The following is an 18,295-nucleotide window of genomic DNA, read 5'->3' as shown; positions in this document are numbered from 1 at the left end:
ATTATTTTATTTTATTTTTATTCTTATTATTATTTTCTTCCTCTTTTTCTTCTTCTTCTTCTTCTTTCTCTTCTTCTTCTTCTTCTTCTTCTTTTTCTTCTTCTTCTTCTTCTTATTATTATTATTATTAATTTATTATCATTATCATTATTATTTGTATAGTAATAATGATAAGGAGAAGAAGAAGAAGAAGAATTTATTATTAAGAACAATGATGATGTGAGGTGGTAGCAGTAGTTAAGTGTGCTCTCGGCCCAGGAATGTCTGGGCCAATCACAGAACTGGCTGGGACGGGGACCCGTGATCCTGATCCAGTTGCGGGATGAAGCTTGTGTAGTCACCCATCCACGTTTTGCCCAGAGCCGTTGCTTAACCTCGTTGATCTTGAAAAGAATCTATGAAAAGAATAATAAGGATATATATATATATATATATATATATATATATATATATATATATATATATATATATATATATATATATATATATATATATATACACACACAGAGAAAGAGAGAGAGAGAGAGAGAGAGAGAGAGAGAGAGAGAGAGAGAGAGAGAGAGAGATGCTTTATTTGTCAATGGAAGCATTTTATTAGGAGGAGGCAGTAGACACCTGCCGAAACGATAATTACTCCCAGTGAGGTCTAAAGCACTGTTCAGGGGGTGCTGTGAACTTATCATTAAACCCAGCTGTGACCTCACTGAACGTTTCCCTTTGTGTCTCACAACACAAGGGGGTAGTCACAGCCTGCCCTCTAAAGACAACTCTCTTCCTCCACACAAAACTACAAGCACCTAATAACACACACACCCTTCACTCCAAAAAATTTAAAATCATGGCGACTCCTACACCAGCCTCGGAGTCCCCATCTGGGGAGGGGACCATAAATGTCCCCAGGTCGGACTGCCTTTCCGTCGACGACCCTAAGTGTCTTGACACCCCCCTCAACTTTTTCTTCATTAACTTCTGCAACATTCGCGGTCTAAGATCTAATTTTCAATCTGTAGAACACCACCTCTCCTCTTCTAAACCTCATCTTCTTTTCCTCACTGAAACTCAGGTGTCTGAGGCAACTGACAGTAGCCCCTTTTCTGTTCCCTCCTACTTTCTCTATCCTCATTTTCGATCCAAAGCTGGATGCTGCGTTTATGTGCGCAATGACTTAACCTGCTCTCGTGCCCACGCTCTTGAATCTTCCGAGTTTTCCACCATCTGGCTACGACTACAGAGTCATTCTCATACTAAATTTATCTGTGCTGTATACCTCTCTCCTAACTCCTCTGACTATAAGAAATTCTTTGACTACTTAACTTCCAAAGTGGAGCACATTCTGACGCTCTTCCCTTTTGCAGAGATCTCCATTCTTGGAGACTTCAATGTTCACCACCAGCTTTGGCTTTCCTCTCCCTTCACTGACCATCCTGGTGAACTAGCCTACAACTTTGCTATCCTCCATGACCTTGAGCAATTGGTGCAACACCCTACTCGTATTCCTGACCGTCTTGGAGATACGCCCAACATTCTTGACCTTTTCCTGACCTCTAATCCTTCTGCTTATGCTGTCACCCTTTCTTCTCCGTTGGGCTCCTCCGATCACAATCTCATATCTTTATCTTGTCCTATCACTCCAATCCCTCCTCAGGATCCCCCTAAGCGAAGGTGCCTCTGGCGTTTTGCCTCTGCTAGTTGGGGGGACCTGAGGCGGTATTTTGCTGATTTTCCTTGGAATGACTACTGCTTCCGTGTCAGAGACCCGTCTTTGTGTGCTGAGCGCATAACAGAGGTGATAGTGTCTGGCATGGAGGCGTACATTCCTCACTCTTTTTCTCGTCCTAAACCTTCTAAACCTTGGTTTAACACAGCTTGTTCTCGTGCTATACATGATAGAGAGGTGGCCCACAAAAGGTACTTAAGCCTTCCTTCACCAGAATCTCATGCACTTTATATTTCTGCCCGGAACCATGCCAAGTCTGTTCTCCAACTAGCCAAAAACTCCTTCATTAACAGAAAATGTCAAAACCTTTCAAGATCTAACTCCCCTCGTGATTTCTGGCATCTAGCCAAAAATATCTCCAATAACTTTGCTTCTTCTTCTTTCCCTCCTTTACTTCAACCAGATGGCACCACTGCTATCACATCTATTTCTAAAGCTGAACTCTTTGCTCAAACCTTTGCTAAAAACTCTACCTTGGACGATTCTGGGCTTGTTCCTCCCTCTCCTCCACCCTCTGACTACTTCATGCCTCGTATTAAAATTCTTCGTAATGATGTTTTCCATGCCCTCGCTGGCCTAAACCCTCAGAAGGCTTATGGACCTGATGGGGTCCCTCCTATTGTTCTCCGAAACTGTGCCTCCGTGCTTGCACCTTGCCTAGTCAAACTCTTTCAGCTCTGTCTGTCAACATCTACCTTTCCTTCTTGCTGGAAGTTTGCCTACATTCAACCTGTTCCTAAAAAGGGTGACCGCTCTAATCCCTCAAACTACCGTCCTATTGCTTTAATTTCCTGCTTATCTAAAGTTTTTGAATCTATCCTCAACAGGAAGATTCTTAAACATCTATCACTTCACAACCTTCTATCTGATCGCCAGTATGGGTTCCGTCAAGGCCGCTCTACTGGTGATCTTCTGGCTTTCCTTACTGAGTCTTGGTCATCCTCTTTTAGAGACTTTGGTGAAACTTTTGCTGTTGCCTTGGACATATCAAAAGCCTTTGATAGAGTCTGGCACAAAGCTTTGATTTCCAAACTACCCTCCTACGGTTTCTATCCTTCTCTCTGTAACTTCATCTCAAGTTTCCTTTCTGACCGTTCTATTGCTGCTGTGGTAGACGGTCACTGTTCTTCTCCTAAATCTATTAACAGTGGTGTTCCTCAGGGTTCTGTCCTGTCACCCACTCTCTTCTTATTATTCATTAATGATCTTCTAAACCAAACTTCTTGTCCTATCCACTCCTATGCTGATGATACCACCCTGCACTTTTCCACGTCTTTTCATAGACGTCCAACCCTTCAGGAGGTAAACATATCACGCAGGGAAGCCACAGAACGCCTGACTTCTGATCTTTCTAAAATTTCTGATTGGGGCAGAGCAAACTTGGTATTGTTCAATGCCTCAAAAACTCAATTCCTCCATCTATCAACTCGACACAATCTTCCAGACAACTATCCCCTCTTCTTCAATGACACTCAACTATCCCCCTCTTCTACACTGAACATCCTTGGTCTGTCCTTTACTTATAATCTGAACTGGAAACTTCACATCTCATCTCTAGCTAAAACAGCTTCTATGAAGTTAGGTGTTCTGAGACGTCTCCGCCAGTTTTTCTCACCCCCCCAGCTGCTAACTCTGTACAAGGGCCTTATCCGTCCATGTATGGAGTATGCTTCACATGTCTGGGGGGGTTCCACTCATACTGCTGTTCTAGACAGGGTGGAATCAAAAGCTTTTCGTCTCATCAACTCCTCTCCTCTAACTGACTGTCTTCAGCCTCTCTCTCACCGCCGCAATGTTGCATCTCTAGCTGTCTTCTACCGCTATTTTCATGCTAACTGCTCTTCTGATCTTGCTAACTGCATGCCTCCCCTCCTTCCGCGGCCTCGCTGCACAAGACTTTCATCTTTCTCTCACTCCTATTCTGTCCACCTCTCTAACGCTAGAGTTAACCAGTATTCTCAATCATTCATCCCTTTCTCTGGTAAACTCTGGAATTCCTTGCCTGCTTCTGTATTTCCACCTTCCTATGACTTGAATTCCTTCAAGAGGGAGGTTTCAAGACACTTATCCACCAGTTTTTGACCACTGCTTTGACCCTTTTAGGGAGTGGCATTTCAGTGGGCATTTTTTTTTATTAGATTTTTGTTGCCCTTGGCCAGTATCCTTCCTACATAAAAAAAAAAAAAAAAAAAAAAAAAAAAATTTGTTTTTCTTTTCTGCTTGCCTTATTGCATTGTTTTATCATCAAGGGAGGGAAAAAAATGCAAAATGATGAATAAATAAGGAAATAAAAATGTTGGAATGCCAACAACATCTGGTGTTCCCAGGCGGTCACCCATCCAAGTACTAACCGGACCCAACGTTGCTTAACTTCGCTGATCAGACGAGAAGCGGTGTATTCAACGTGGTGTGGTCGTTGGCTCTGATGAGCTTGACTTATCGACTATTTGAAGATGATGTTCTCCTGCTTAGTTATGAAAGCAACGCTTTTCATAGTATAGTTATAATTATATATATATATATATATATATATATATATATATATATATATATATATATATATATATATATATATATATATATATATATATATATATATATATATATATATATATATATATATATATACATAAACCATACTGGAAGAGCAAGGAGTTAGTGTTAATAAATATATTTGTTTTTTCTTCCAACTAGAAGAGAGGAAACTGGTTATGCTACCAAATGGAAGATAGTTTCTGAAAATTAGAATATGAATTCAGTTGAAACATTACTTGATACTGAATGAATCTTGCGCATGCCTACAAGAAAAGAGTCAGGGGAGAAGGTATATTATCTCGGCATGCCTTAGCGCGCCGGAAAATCTTGCAACCCCTCCACCTTTATATTGAGTTTTATTCACATTTGTGCTTGTGTATGTGAATTTAGTCATAAATGTGCAGTTGCAGGGTCAACACTGAAACAGAAAACCTATGCATATGACCCGATAATGTTAAATTAAGTGAGAAAAACAGGGAAAATAGTAATTTACTACACGCACGACCGCTCTGGCTCAATATATACCGCGCGACAAAAATTTTGAGGCACATTCGTGAGCTTCCTGTTAGACCGTTCGGACGTCGTACTAGCAGCTCTCATCACCATGACTGGCCGCGGCAAGGGAGGCAAGGGTCTTGGAAAGGGAGGCGCCAAGCGTCACCGTAAGGTTCTGCGTGATAACATCCAGGGAATCACCAAGCCTGCTATCCGTCGTCTAGCTCGCCGAGGTGGCGTCAAGCGCATCTCTGGTCTCATCTACGAGGAGACTCGTGGGGTGCTCAAGGTGTTCCTTGAGAACGTTATCAGGGATGCTGTCACCTATACCGAGCACGCCAAGCGTAAGACCGTTACTGCCATGGACGTTGTCTACGCCCTCAAGCGTCAGGGCCGTACCCTGTACGGATTTGGTGGTTAAATCGCTCCATTATTGAGATGGTGCCAGCTATTCAGCTTGCATTATCATCATTGAATAACATCATCTCCCGGACCTTTTTAAGGTCCACAAACATGAAAAGAAAGAAGGACCATAGACTACTATTATTACTACTACTTTCTCATAACCATGTTCACTATCACTATCTGAGCTAAGAAAAGAAACCATTATTAATTATAACCATCTTTCTCACTTCATCAGGTCTTCTCCAAGTATTATTATTATTATCATTATTATTATTATTATTATTATTATTATTATTATTATCATTATTATTATTATTATTATTATTATTATTATTATTATTATTATTATTATTATTATTATTATCATTGACTTATTTCAATGATCACGCCCCTCATCGTTCTCAGTTTCTCATAAAACAAAATATACATTGAGATGAAAAAGACGCTCAACATATCACAATAGGCAACACATCTAATCAACTCTCCACTGTGACACACAGCAGGTACATTAGTAGAAATATAGTATACATATTTATTCTCGGTCACTTGCGTGCCTGACTAAATAATAATAATAATAATAACAAATAACTAACTCGAAAATAAATACACTACTTGCTTATTATTGATATACCAGTATAGTCTACACAACTCTCTAGATGTTTGAACGTGTGGCTCCGAAGAGGAGCCGGATTGATGGTGATATTGGCTGAAGGGGAGGGAGGCCCTTTATTTACTTCTTCTCAGTCTTCTTGGGAAGGAGCACGGCCTGAATGTTGGGCAGCACGCCACCCTGTGCAATGGTGACTCCGGAGAGGAGCTTGTTAAGTTCCTCGTCGTTGCGGATGGCCAGCTGCAGGTGACGTGGGATGATGCGAGTCTTCTTGTTGTCACGGGCGGCATTGCCGGCAAGCTCAAGGACTTCAGCAGCCAGGTACTCCATAACTGCCGCAAGGTACACGGGGGCACCAGCACCCACGCGCTCGGCGTAGTTGCCTTTCCTTAGAAGGCGATGAATCCTGCCGACCGGGAACTGGAGTCCAGCACGACTGGAACGGGACTTTGACTTTCCCTTCACCTTTCCTCCCTTGCCGCGTCCAGACATGATAATGGATGTTGTGGTAGTAGTAGTAGTAGTAGTAGTTGTTGTTGTTGGTGATAAATGAGGAGCGCGAGTACTCTAACCTCGTCGGTAGCTCTGCGAGCAAGTAGTGAATTTTGGGAAAAACGGCTATATATACGCGAGATCAGATCGGCCCAGAGCGCGTCTGGACCAATCAGGACGCTCGCTGAGGTGGCGACTCCTGATCCTGAGTAGGCACGCTAATATATATACCACTTTTCAACTGAGAAAACGCACACTCGTTCTCACAGCAGTACGGCGACACTATGCCTCCCAAAGCATCAGGAAAGGCTGCCAAGAAAGCTGGCAAGGCACAGAAGGCCATTGCCAAGGGCGACAAGAAGAAGAAGCGCAGGAGGAAGGAGAGCTACTCCATCTACATCTACAAGGTGCTCAAGCAAGTCCACCCAGACACTGGCGTGTCCTCCAAGGCCATGTCAATCATGAACTCGTTCGTGAATGACATTTTCGAGCGCATCGCTGCCGAGGCATCCCGCCTGGCACACTATAACAAGCGCTCCACCATCACCAGCCGGGAAATCCAGACCGCTGTCCGTCTTCTTCTGCCTGGTGAACTGGCAAAACACGCTGTTTCTGAAGGCACCAAGGCTGTTACCAAGTATACCTCCTCCAAGTAAACAGGCGGCCAGTATACTGCTGCCAGTATAAAATAATACCCGGCTCCATTGTAGCCACACTTGAAAAGGAAAAAAGATACGATATAGACAAATGCATTATTATTATAATTATTGTTATTATTATTAATATTATTATTATTATTATTTTTATTATTATTATTATTATTATTATTATTATTATTATTATTATTATCATTATTAATAATATTAATATTGTTGTTTTTATTATGATTATTATTATAATAATTATTGTATCATTATTATTATTATTATTATTATTATTATTATTATTATTATTACTCGTATTATTATTATTATGCTTATTATTATCATGATTATTATTCTGTGGAGATAAAGAAAAGATAAAAAAAAAATAGAGATAAAGAAAGATAAAAATTCTCCCAAGTGAAAGAGATATGGCCATGGAAGAGGGAATAATAATAATAATATAAAAAAAAAAAAAAGGGGGGAAGGATATTGAGTTGAAAGTCGAAAGTTAATTATTAACCTGATACTGAAAGATGGAAAATAAATATTTTCTTCCACAAAACCAAACAGATTGTCTATGAAAATTCTTTAATGAAAGAGATGTTTGGCCCTAAAAAGGGCCTAGATATTGCTGTTATGAAGATCATTCGTGGATGACTTCTTAGGCACGCTCGCCACGGATGCGACGAGCCAGTTGGATGTCCTTTGGCATGATAGTCACGCGCTTGGCATGGATGGCGCACAGGTTGGTATCCTCAAACAGACCCACGAGGTAAGCCTCGGAAGCTTCCTGGAGAGCCATGACAGCAGAGGACTGGAAGCGGAGGTCAGTCTTGAAATCCTGAGCAATTTCACGCACCAGGCGCTGGAAAGGCAGTTTCCTGATAAGCAGCTCAGTGCTCTTCTGATAACGGCGGATCTCACGGAGAGCAACGGTTCCAGGCCTGTAACGGTGGGGTTTCTTGACACCTCCAGTGGCTGGAGCAGACTTGCGAGCTGCCTTTGTAGCAAGCTGCTTGCGGGGTGCCTTGCCACCAGTGGACTTGCGAGCCGTTTGCTTGGTACGTGCCATAGTTGTGGTAACAACAACTCACAACGAACACTCAGCTGAGTCTGCCCGTTTCAGTTTCAGTTTCAGTTTATTAAAGAAAGTTACATGAAAAAATGGGGAACAAGATATACAATAGTCAAAGGGGGGGGGGAGGGGGTTACAAAGTAGGGGAGAAACACAGAAAAATTACAGGAAAGAAAGTGGCCGGGCGGTCCGGCTAGCTATTCTTACTACTAGTATGCCTGAGCTCTTTTTATTGGGCATATTTTGTAGTTTACATAATTATTTAACTATTTTACATAAATTAGAAATATTATGTACAAAATATACATTTATTTATATCTGGGCAAGGGAGCGTCTTGCCCTTCAGTGATGAGGAGGCTTCTGGGGAACCAGGCATGTTGCTGGTTCGGTGCCTCCTCGTGTAGCCTCAGGACATTCCTAATGTATTCCCCGTCATCGTCCTTCAGGCGTTGCCACACCGCCTCAGCCATGAGGTGCAGCCTGACGTTGATGGCGGGGAGGGATGCTCGATGGTGGAGTTCTTCACTGGTGATGAAATCCTGCCAATTGGTATTGAAGATGAAGCGGAGCGCTGAGTTCTGAACCTTCTGGAGCCGACTGATGGCCCGCCTGCTCATGGCGTGAGTGGGGATCGGTGGGTAAGTGAGGACAGGGATCACCAGGGCCTTCACCAGGTGGAGTTTTATGCCTTCCTCCAGGTCCCGGAACCTGTACAGGGAAGCTAGCGCTGAACGGGCTTGTGCAACCCGTGCCGTGATGTGGGTGGTGTAGCCCCTGCCCGTGACCCTGAGGCCCAGGATGGAGCCCTGCCTCTTGAAGGCGACTGGCTCCCCCTGCACATGGAGGGGGACTGGCCGGTGTGCCGCCATGGGGATGACGGTGAACTTGGCAAGATTTGTCCTTATTTTCCACCGTTTCTCGAAGTCATTGACCCTGGTGATCTCCCTCTCGGTGCGAGCGTTGAGCATGGCTCCAGACCTGCCAGGATGAAACACGACCTGCGAGACGTCATCTGCGTAGAGGATGTTGGTACCAGCTGCTGAGCCCGGATAGTCGCTGGTGTAGATGGTGTAGAGGGTGGGAGAGAGGACACTGCCCTGGGGCACGCCACTCTCTAGGCCGAACACTGGGCCGAGGTGGGAGCCGACTTTAATCCTCGCCGTCCTATCCGCCAGGAAGTCGCAAAGCAGTCTGGTAACTGGGTCTGGGAGACCCAGCTGTAGCACCTTGTACTTGAGTCCAAGGTGCCACACTTTGTCAAACGCTTTGCTTACATCCCGGAGGACGAGGTGGCATCGGAAGCGGGAGGCCTGGTGTAGAGCCAGTGTCTCCGTGGCCACAGCTATGGCGTGGGTTGTCCCTCTCCCCCTCCGAAAGCCGAACTGCCCAGGGTGGTAGAGGCCGTGTCCATCCAGGTGGTCCCGAAGCCTGCTCGTGACAATTCTCTCGAACATTTTCCCTGGGACTTCCAGAAGGGAGATGGGCCTATAGCTGGCAGGACTGGTGGGAACCTTTCCAGGTTTCACCACCAGCCGCATCTCCGCTTCCTTCCAGCCGTCAGGGAAGTATCCAGCTGACAGGGAGGCGTTTAGAATCTCCTGCAGTCTGTCCAAGGCACTGACTGGGAGATGGGAGAGGATTGTCTTGTTGATCCCACTCTTGCCGGGGCAGGTGGCCTTGGTGGACCGGATGGCCCGGGTCAGCTCCAGAGACGAGATCCGGCAGTTAAGCGGGGAATCGCCTCGCAGTCTGGTGGGGTCAGCTGCTCCGTACGGGTGCGTGTCTTGGATGCGAGGTCTAAGGCGATCCAGCACGTCTTCTTCGTCGGAGTCTAACTCGTCCTCCTCCTGGAATACCCTCTCCCAGGTGGAGGTGTGGAGACGAGCTTTGTCAGCGTCTGAGTAATGTTTATGTCCTTGGTCGTCAATTAAGTATGAGTCTGGTTTTACTGAGCGTCCTGAAAGCTGTTTAACTTTTTTCCAGAAGACCCTGGGGTTTTTGTGGCTTGCAGCTAAGCTGGCAAGCCTGCTTCCCCAGTGATCTTTGGATTCCTGTCGTCTTCTGTCTGTCAATGTGTGTCTCAACTGTATGTAGCGACGGTAATTGTCAATTGTCCATCCAGTCTGGGAAGCCTGTTCCCTTAGCGCGTCGAACTGAATTCTAGTTATTTGTGTCAGTCGGGAGGGTCTGGGTTGCGGGTCTACTCTGTACGTGGTCTTAGGTATGTGTCTGTCAGCTGTCGTCTTAACAGTATAAGTCCAAGTCTGCAAAGCTCTGTCTATTTCCTCAAGGGAAGCTTGGGAAATGTCATGATAATTAGTCATCTGAAGTCCATTGTCATTAGTGAATTGTTCCCAGTCTGTCCTATGGTATGCGTAGGTCGGCAGTGTGGGAGTGAGTAAAGGAGAGGTAGAAATGTCAAGAATTAGGGGAATATGGTCACTTGTGGTGAGAGGTCCTGGTGTAATGGTGTAGTGGAGAAAGTTAAGGCGGTTAGTAAGAACAATGTCAGGAGAAGAAGATGAGAGAGGTCCGTAATAGGTGGGGAAGTCAGGTCCAATGTGTTTTGCAGTTTGTCGTCTGAGATAGTCGATGAGGTCTCGTCCTACTTGGTTGGTTGTCGCTGTACCTAATGTCGGGTGTCGAGCGTTGAGATCCCCAGCTAAAAAAACAGGGGATTGTCTGCGTAATAATCTAAGAAAGTCAGGGTGGGGAATAAAAGGTCTTCGCGGAGGAAGGTATGATGTGGCTATTGTGAGGGGGCCGTCTGGAGACTCTATTACTACGGCAAGAGTCTCTGAGAGGAAGTCATCCTCAATCCTATGCCTAATTGTCTTCCTAATTGCAATAGCCACTCCGTCCATCTGTTCGTTGCTGAAATTTTGTTGGTAGGTCCTAAAGCCTGGGATTTTTAATCGTTTTTCGTCCTTTAGTCCATGACTGTTGATAAGAACAATGTCTGGGTCAAACTGTCTGTACGTATTAATCAAGTCAAACTTACGTGTGTCCCATGTCAAGACGTTGTGCTGGATCACCCTGAGACGACGCATCATTTTCGGTAGCTACGCGTCCTTCTTGGTGTGTGGGAGTTCCGAAGATGATCCGGGAGAGGGCCATTGGTGAGGGAGGCAAAGAGCCTGGGCTCCACCGACTTACAGAGCCGGTGAAAGGGGCCTTTGGTGTTCTTCAGCCACTGAAGGACATCCTCCGTGGCGTTGTGTTCCCCATTGTGGCCGACTTTGAAGCGACCTTCCTGGATCCCCTTGTGGATCTTGGGTCCGGTGAGGGGGGAAGGCCAGGTGTCGTCGTTTGACTTTATAACAGTTACTGCGATACGGGGGGCGTCGTACGGTTGCTGGGACTGTTGGCCATGTTCTGTATCCTCTTCCTCGGAGTCATCTTCCTCTTCGTCAGAAGACTGAGCACGCTCGTCCTCCGAGTCAGGCTTCTGCGTGATGGGAGGTGGATTGTGAGTAGCAGAGCTTGAGGAGTGAGGGGATGTCTCGTCACTTGTGAGACATTTTATGATGGCGAGAGAGGGCACTGTCTGGGGTAGTTTGACGTCCGGCAGGCCGTTCATAGCAAGGCCTTCCGAGAGAGTCCTCTGGAAGGTCCCCGGAGTTGCAGCTTCTGCCATGTGTGCATGAAGCACACACAGTACACCCTTGAGACTGATCTTGCTCAAGTCACTAGCTGGTTGAGTGCCTGCAGAAGAGGCTGCTAGGGAGTAAGTGGCTGGCTTGGTTCTTTCACTTTTCAGTAGGTCTGTCTTCTCCCTCAAGGCTCTCTTTCTCACTGGACACCTCATAGCTCGGGCACTATGGTTTTGCCCACAGTGAAGACAACGTTTCTCAGCAGCCCTGCAGTCTCGGAAAGTGTGGTCTTCTTGGCCACACTCGGAGCACACTTGGTAGGAAGAGGGCTTGTGGCAAAATCTTGTTTCGTGTTCCTCTACTGCATAGCACTTGTTGCATGTCATCAAGGGGACGTAAACCTCTTCCTCTATTTGTGACGGGGCTACCGAGAGGCAGAACATGAGCAAGCCATGTTCCTTGGCCTTTCGTGCCATGTCACCGGTGGTGAAGGTGATTTTAATGGTCTTCGACCTCGGGAACTTGAAGATTTCCACCACCTTTGCCCATGATTGACGACTCTCAATATCTTCTTTGATATCCTCCGGGGAGTTGTCATAGACTAGCTCATCTAGCCTCAGGCACACAACTGTGCGCCTGGACTTGAGCTCTGGAGGCATGATGGGCGTGAAATCACTGTCAGCAAGAGTTTGCAGCATGCTGGGACTGAAGATGTTGTCTGCATCCTTGTCAGTTGCAGTCAGCACAATGATTGCATCCCATGAGGAGATGAGTCTTGTGGGCTTTACCGCAGGGCTGAGGATACCAAGGAGCTGACGCTTGGAGGCCAACTCCTTGGGCCGGGGGTGTTTTATCTTCACCCGTCCCATCTTGTTACTGAGGCTGGGTGTCTGCCATATGGGGCAACAGAAGCCGACTCTGGGAGGACAGGATTGCCGAGGTGCACAGCAGTAAAAGTATCTGGGTTCTGGATACAACAGTGCACCAGACTAAGTTGGTAAAAACACGTCACAGCACAGGGGCAGGGTGGAAACGGGGGGGAGGGGAGACGCACTGGGGAAGCAAATCACCCTCCGGGGGAAAGGGGAGACACTCTGGGGGGAGGGGACACACTGGGGGAATTATCCTGGGCACTGGAGAGAGGGGGAGCCACTGAGGGAAGGAAGCACTTCAGAGTATATCCGTGGAATGAGGTGTTAATCCTGGGCACAGTGGTGGGGAGGGGGAAAACATCCTGGGCACAGGGAAGCATTCGAGGGGGGCGGGGATAATCCTGGGCACTGGGGAAGGGAGGGGGAATACATCCTGGGCACTAGGGAACACTCGTGGGTAGCGGGTTAATCCTGGGCACTGGGGAATGGAGGGGGAGTACTGGGGATAATCCTGGGCACAAGGGGATGGGGAAGCACTGGGCGAGTCCTGGGCACAAGGGGGGGGACACTGGGGGCTGGGGAAGCACTGGGGCGAATCCTGGGGACTGGGAAAGGGGGAAGCACTGGGGAGGGGGAGGGGGAAGCACTGGGGAGGTGGCGCAGAGGGAGGGGAGGAAAGCACTGGGAAGGGGAAGTAAATCCTGGGCACTGGGGAAGGGGGAACACGTCCTGGTCACTTGTTCATTGCTGTGATGAGTTGTTGTGGAAGCCTGGAGGTCTGGAATGTGTAGAGTGTGGCACTGGCACTGTGATAGTCTTGTGGCACTGGGGAGGCAAGGGTTTTTTCCCTTGCACGGTGTGGCTGCAGGGGAGGGAAGAGTGAACCACTGGAGTGCATCGTCAGCTCAGGGGAGAGAGTGGCGGCTGCTGGATGCGTTGCAGGGTACGTGCGGTCCTTAGGAAGGCCGAGAATCCTGTGAGGACTACAAAAACCCTCTTCCAAGCGGTGTCTCCTGTGCCAGGTAAGTATACTCTATCTCTGGCGGCTGGGTGGAGCGCGGCCGGGACCAGCAGCGGTGGCAAAAGGAGGTAGGGCCTTCACGATCCCGGTGTCTCCTGTGCCAGGTAAGTATGATTTCTGGGCGAGCGGGGAGCAGTGTTCAGCAACCCAAGTTTATGGATTCCTGTTGAGGAGGAGCAAGTTCCTCCTGCTGTAGGCGCCCTTAGAGGCAGCGGAGGTGTCGGGAAACGACCTGCCTTGCCACAGGATAGTCTGGTGGTAAAGGTACCCGACCTTGAGACCTCTTGACAGCTGCTACGGCGTCGTCGATGTCTTCTGCCTCTTCTGCGGCGTCTTCTTTCTTGGAGGGAGGAGGAGAGGAGGAGAGATGTTCTCTCTTCGGCGAGCTGAAAGCAAGTCAGTCTCCAAGTCAAGTAGTAGTAGTGAATTTTGGGAAAAACGGCTATATATACGCGAGATCAGATCGGCCCAGAGCGCGTCTGGACCAATCAGGACGCTCGCTGAGGTGGCGACTCCTGATCCTGAGTAGGCACGCTAATATATATACCACTTTTCAACTGAGAAAACTGTACACTACCAACGAAATGCGGAATCTGCGCCGGCAGCCACGAGACAGAAAAATGCATCAAGATGCACAAAGAAGGAGGCACAACGACAGCGAAGTGTCCCAACTGCCACCGTCCACATCACGCCTGGAACAAAAGCTGCACAGCCAGGAGAGAGTTAGTCGATGTTCAGAAGGCCTCCCAACACCAGTGGATGACTCGACATCGCCCCTCTCTCGCCACCACCAATGGCCCAGCTCTGGCGGCCACTTCGACCTGGGGCAGCCAACCAGCACAGCCACAACAACCAGCACAGCCACAACAGACTCCAAACATGACAGCAAACGCCGATTTTCCAGCACTAGGAACACTAGGAACAGCAGCACAGCAACCAAGGACAGGCAGCAGGCCACGACAGCGAATCAACGCATCACGACCACCAACTCGACAAACAGAACACATCACTCTCTCCAAGCAGGACCTGCAGGCGATGTTCCAGACGTTTGCCACTGCCCTCGTCTCCATGCTGGGAAAACAAATACCGTCGGAAGACATCACCACACTATCGGAACAAGTTGTGGCCAAAGTGTGCAAGAAGCGGTCAGCACTCCAGCAGCCACCCACCAGCCGCAGCTCCTCGCCTCGGCCACGCAGCCAGTCACCCGCACTGATGCCAGCTCCTCAAACCAACAAGGGAATCACTCCCGCCTCGGCGAACATCGCGAGAGAAAAGGCGGCCCTCGGGATAACACAGAACCGGCGCAGTGTTCCACAGCAAACAAACCCAGCAACACCACCAACACAAACAATGGATATGACACTCACCCTGACACCAACGACGACACTCACACAAACGACACAGGAAACACAGACAGAGAAGAAGACGTGCAAGAAGCACAAAGACAGGCGCTCCAAATCCTGCAGTGGAACTGCTGCACGATATCAAATAAACACCACCTCCTAATGGCAGACGCATACGAAAATAGTTGGGATGTCATCCTGCTACAAGAGACGGGCCTGCCTCAGGACACACAAACCCGCTTCTCAGGATACACTGCATACCACCTTCCGGCCATAGACAGACAGACAAGAGGCTGCTCCATCTTAGTTAAAAGCTGCATACCAAGCCAAAAGATCAACAATCCTGTCGACTGCGGTGATCGAACCGAGGTCCTAGGAATCACCCTCCAACTCCGCCACGGACCCATCCAAGTCTACAACATATACAACAACCTCGTGACACCCCTCGAGATCAGTGAACTCCTTGCCCTCTGCGCAACAACAAGTGTCTTCATCGGGGGAGACTTCAACGCCCATCACACCATCCTCGGATCAAGAAGACAGAACAGAGACGGGCAACATTTAGCTGAAGTAATGGCCAACGTTCCCGAGGCAACTCTCCTGAACACCATAGGAGAGCCCACACACATCCAAGGCGGTATCCTTGACCTCTCTTTTGCCTCTCCCCATCTCAGCCACGGGGCAAAGTGGGAGCTACATGACCACCTCGCCAGTGACCACTTTGCTACCACCATCAAAATCAACTGTGAAAAACCCTCCACCCCAGCACTCGTCCCCAGATGGAACACGAAAAAGGCAGACTGGCCGAGATTTAGAGAAGAAATCCTCCATCACCTAGCCCAGACAGAATCCGGCCTCACAGCAGATGACTTGGAACATCGGCTAGTTGACGCCTTCCACCATGCAGCAAACAAAGCCATTCCTAAAACGAAGAAACCAACACATAACTATAAAGATCGCTGGTACTATGATCAGAGAGTCAAAGAATATAACCACCGGATAAATCAAGCAAGAAAACTCAACCGAACACACAACACAGAGACCACAAGGGGACTCCTGCGTGCTGCCATCAGGACGGCGAGAGAGGGGAAAAAGGCAATAAAAACAGAAAAATGGCTGGAATGGTGCTCCGGCATGAACGCCCACACCACTCTCAGCGACCTCTGGAAGCACGTGAAAACTGCAACCGGCAAGAGGACACCGAGAGCACCTACACACCCAGACCCAGAGAGGGAAGCCGCCAGACTTCTACAAACTTACGTTCACAGAGCCAGCCCAGCGCAGCTCAGCCCCGCGTCCCTAGCCAAGCTTGAAGAGCAACGTCCAGCCCAAGACACCTTCATCCAACAAGCCTGTAGACAAAGACACCCAGCAGACACAGCCTTTACGCCCCGGGAACTGCAGAAGGCGCTACAGCCCAGACCCGACACAGCTGCCGGTGCGGACAAAATCACATACTCCATGATCAGAAAAGGAGGTGAAGCAGCACAAGATGAGCTCCTCAAAATAATCAACACCTCATACGCTACAGGACTTCTACCATCAGCTTGGAAAGAGGCAACCATACACCCAGTTCCGAAGCCAAGAGACCCAGGCAAAACAAGGCCAATCTCTCTGCTAAGCTGCTTTGGGAAGACAGCTGAGAGAATGGTCCTAAACAGACTACATTGGGTGGCTGGCCCACTACACGAAAACATTTTTGCCTACACTCGAAACATCGGAACAAGGGATTGCCTCTTTGACATGCTGACATCCATATCTGGAAGGAAGGCCGTAGTCATCTTCTTAGATATGGAAAAGGCGTTCGAGCTGGCAAACGCAAGAGCCATTCTGACAGCCCTCGCAAAGAAAGGAGTGGCAGGGAACCTGTTGGCATGGGTAAAAGACTTTCTCACTGGCCGAAAAGCACGGGTGCAGTTCCAGGGTCGCCTCTCCAACTACGCGACCTTTGAAAACGGCACACCCCAAGGAAGCATCCTCAGTCCACACCTGTTCAACACCCTAATGGAGGAGCTTGTGTCACTTCCACTCACTACAGGCTCCAAGATTCTGTGCTACGCCGATGACATTGCCATCATCACAACGGGGCCACTCCACCTCCGAAAAGCACAGAATGCCATCACCGCAGTCGCCAAGAAGTGCAACTCCCTAGGACTAAAAATAAACTTCGAGAAGACAAAGGCCATGTACTTCAACGGCGGGAGACCCCATGCACCCCTTCAAGTACAGCCCCATGAAATTGAATGGACAACCCAACATCCTTACTTAGGAATATGGATGGATGAAAACCTAGAATTCAGACGGCACGTGAGGTCCATACAAGAAAGAACCAACACCAGGCTCAAAGCTATGAGAGCCATCACTGCAACAGAAGGCGGTGCCAACTTTAAAGTGCTTAGGCTACTCTACATCCAGGCCATAAGGTCCATTGTAGACTACGCAGCCCCACTTCTAGCCACCATATCACCATACAAGATGGAGGACCTCGAGAAACTCCAAAATGAAGCGCTCCGCATCATGTTGGGGGCACCTCGCTGGACGAAGCTTGTCAACATGAGAGCGGAGGCCGATCTACCACTACTTGCCCATCGTATCCATGCCATGAACACCTCACTCCTTGCCAAGACACTTTCCCAAACCAAATACACAACAGCCGCCAGAAAAGTTCATCAGAGTCTCGCCCACAATGAAGAACTCTTTACCAAGAAAACTTGGGCACAGAAAATGGCTCAGGGCATTAAGACGCTACAGATGCAAACACCATTAACCGCAAGAACAACAGATGCCCAGCACCCCGACTATCAACCACCTCCTCCATGGCAAGAGTCTGATTATCACTTCTCTGTTACCAAACTAACTGCCAGCAAAAGATCTCTCAGCGCCGACGCCCTCGCAGCCCAAGCCCAACAAGCTCTTCACGCAGTGAATGACAGGAACATGGAGGTCTATTTCACAGACGGATCAGTGGACCCCAACACACACAGAGCAGCAGCAGCCTTCGTGCACCACACAGGAACAGGCATATTCCGCCTCCCCGACCACTCCTCCACCCTCCAAACTGAGCTAGCTGCCATCGGGAAGGCACTAGAAGATGCACTTCACAAACACAAAGACATCCTTATCCACACCGACTCGTTGGGCGCCATACAGTGCCTCCAGCAAACACACTCAGGAGACAACATACGCCTCATCACCACCATCCATGCCAACGCACAGGCCATCCGCCGAAGGAACAGGAACATCACAATTAACTGGATCCCCAGCCACACTAATATCACAGGAAACGATTTAGCAGACACTGCAGCGAAAGATGGACTCCTACTCCCTACTGTGACGAGCCACGTAGTACCATCCCGAGCGCAAGTCAGCAGCACCGCCAAGAAAACCTGCAAGCAATTATGCACCCAAGCAGTAAGAAGTCAGATTGCTGAAGGGTCACCAAGTGCAACCTGGTATGGCACAGCAACTGCAAACACCGCACCACCTGATG

General features: G+C 48.2%; 1 non-coding gene across 1 annotated transcript; it reads right to left on the bottom strand.

Moving 5' to 3' along the window:
• Positions 1 to 4,019: 4,019 nt before the first annotated feature.
• Positions 4,020 to 4,138, bottom strand: LOC135099339 (5S ribosomal RNA). Its single transcript, XR_010267854.1, has one exon. It is a non-coding gene; the product is annotated as a 5S ribosomal RNA (ribosomal RNA).
• Positions 4,139 to 18,295: the final 14,157 nt, after the last annotated feature.

This window comes from Scylla paramamosain, unplaced genomic scaffold (assembly GCF_035594125.1).
Source record: "Scylla paramamosain isolate STU-SP2022 unplaced genomic scaffold, ASM3559412v1 Contig120, whole genome shotgun sequence".
NCBI classification, from domain to species: Eukaryota; Metazoa; Arthropoda; class Malacostraca; order Decapoda; family Portunidae; genus Scylla; species Scylla paramamosain.
The sequence above is the reverse complement of the archived record's forward strand: the minus strand, read 5'-3'. Positions and strand labels throughout refer to the sequence as shown.